This window comes from Tenrec ecaudatus, chromosome 10 (genome assembly GCF_050624435.1).
Source record: "Tenrec ecaudatus isolate mTenEca1 chromosome 10, mTenEca1.hap1, whole genome shotgun sequence".
Taxonomy (NCBI): Eukaryota; Metazoa; Chordata; class Mammalia; order Afrosoricida; family Tenrecidae; genus Tenrec; species Tenrec ecaudatus.
This window is the reverse complement of record NC_134539.1, coordinates 33,374,793-33,377,034: the sequence shown is the minus strand read 5'-3', so window position 1 is coordinate 33,377,034 and position 2,242 is coordinate 33,374,793. Positions and strand designations below refer to the sequence as shown.

General features: G+C 42.1%; 1 non-coding gene across 1 annotated transcript; it reads right to left on the bottom strand.

Annotated features, from left to right (window-relative positions):
• Positions 1–538: 538 nt before the first annotated feature.
• On the bottom strand, positions 539–702 carry LOC142460260 (U1 spliceosomal RNA). Its single transcript, XR_012786504.1, has one exon. It is a non-coding gene; the product is annotated as a U1 spliceosomal RNA (small nuclear RNA).
• Positions 703–2,242: the final 1,540 nt, after the last annotated feature.

Sequence of the window (2,242 nt, the reverse complement as noted above, 5' to 3'; positions counted from 1 at the left end):
CCCCCAGCAAGGAAGTTATATGTAGATCCTTGTAATCTTTTCCCCCTTTCTCCCTCACCTTTCCTCCATCCTCCCAGTATCACCATTCTCACCACTGATCCTGAGGGGTTCATCTGTCCTGGATTCCCTGTAATTCCAGTTCCTATCTGTACCAGTGTACATGCTCTGGTCTAGCTGGACTTGTAAGGTAGAATTGGGATCATGATAGTGGTGGGGAGGAAGCATTCAAGAACTAGAGGAAAAGTACATGTTTAATCATTGCTACACTGCACCCTGACTGGCTCATCTCCCTGTGGCTCTTCTGCAAGGGGATGTCCAAATTCCCACAGATGGGCCCTAGGTCCCCACTCCCCCTCATTCAAAGTGCTATGATTTTTTTTGCCTTTGATGCCTAATATCTAATCCCTTCAACACCTCGTGATCTCACAGACTGTTTGCTTCTTCCATGTAGGCTTTGTTGTTTCGCACTTAGATTTCTACTTGCTTATCTTCTAGTCTACAGGACCCTAGATGCTATGTCTTTTTTTTTTTTTCTTATCAGGGGAGAGCGCGAAAGCAGTCTCCCATATTCCTCAAATTATGCAGTCGAGTTTCCCACATTTGGGGAAATCGCAGGGGTCAGCACATCCGAAGTGCAATGGATAAGCCTCGCCCTGGGAAAACCACCTTCGTGATCATGGTATCTCCCCTGCAGGTAAGTATTAGATGCTATGTCTTTTGATAAGACCAAAGACATGATGAGTTCATACAATCCCAATTATTTTACCTCATTGATATAATACCTGTATCTCTTTCTCCCACACCAGAGATGTTTGTTCTCGATTCCACCAATATAGTTGCTCATAATTATGTCAATAAAAATTATCATGATCCCAATTCTATCTTGCAAACCTGGTTAGACCAGAGGATACAGTTGGGATCTGGAAACACAGGGAGTCTAGGACAGATGAACTCCTCAGGACCAACGGTGAGAGTGGCGATAACGGGAGGGAAGGAGGTGTAGAAAGGGGGAACCAATCTTGGGGATCTACATATAACCTCCTCTTTGGGGGTAAAGGGAGACGCTGGGCAGTGTAAGATAAGATAAAATAATAATTTATAAATTATTAAGGGTTCATGAGGGAGAGAGGAGAGGGGAGGGAGGAGGAGGGAAAAAGGAAAATGAACTGATTCCAGGAACCCAAGCGGAAGGCGAATTTTGAGAATGATGAGGGCAACCAATGTTTAAGGGTGCTTTACTCAATTGATGTATGCATGGATTGTGATAAGAGTTGTATGAGCCTCCCAAAAATGATTTATTAAAAAAAATCAATCATTTCATTGAGGGCTCTTACAAATCTGATGACAATCCATCATTCAATTGTATTAAGCACACTTGTACATATGTTGCTATCAACATTTACAGAACATTTTTTTTCTACTTGAGTCCTTGGTATCAGCTTGTCTGTTTTCCCCTCTCTCCCCTCCCTCTCACCCTCGTGAATCCTTGATCAATTCTATATTATTATTGTTATTTTGTGTCTTACACTGTCCAATGTCTCCCACATTTCTGTTATTCATCCCCCTCGGCAAGAGGGGCTGCTATATATCCAACCATGTAATGGGTTCCCCATTTCTCCCTCTCCCCCCAGCCCCACCATTCCCCTACCCTCATGATATCACTACTCCCATTACTGTCCCTGAGGGTTTGATATGTCCTGAATTGAATGTGTCAAGAGCACTTACCAATGTGTGTATCCTGATCTAGCTGGATTTGTAAGGTAGAACTGGGTCATGATAGTCGGGTGGGGGTAGGGGAAGGAAGCATTCAGGAACTAGAGGAATGATGTGTGATTCGTTGGTGCTATACTGCACCCTTGTTGAATTGCCCCTTCCTTATAACCCTTCTGTGGGGCATATCAAACTGTCTACAGATGGGCTTTGGGTATACGCTCCAACCCCCCTCATTTGCATCAATATAATTGTTTGTTTTAGGTCTTTTGATATCTGATAACTCATCCTGTCGACACCTCATGATCACACAGGCTGGAGTGGGAGAAAACTCTTCTTTCAAAAGGTTCATCTTATTGAGTCATTATATATATATATATATATATATAAATAACCAATATATACATGTTTAAATATTCTATTAGATCAACTAACTTGGAATGGCAGTTACTTAATCAAAATACCTCCAAAATAGCATCTGGGTTAGTATTTGACTTTTATCACCAGATGAGAATTGTGTGGGGAATAATCA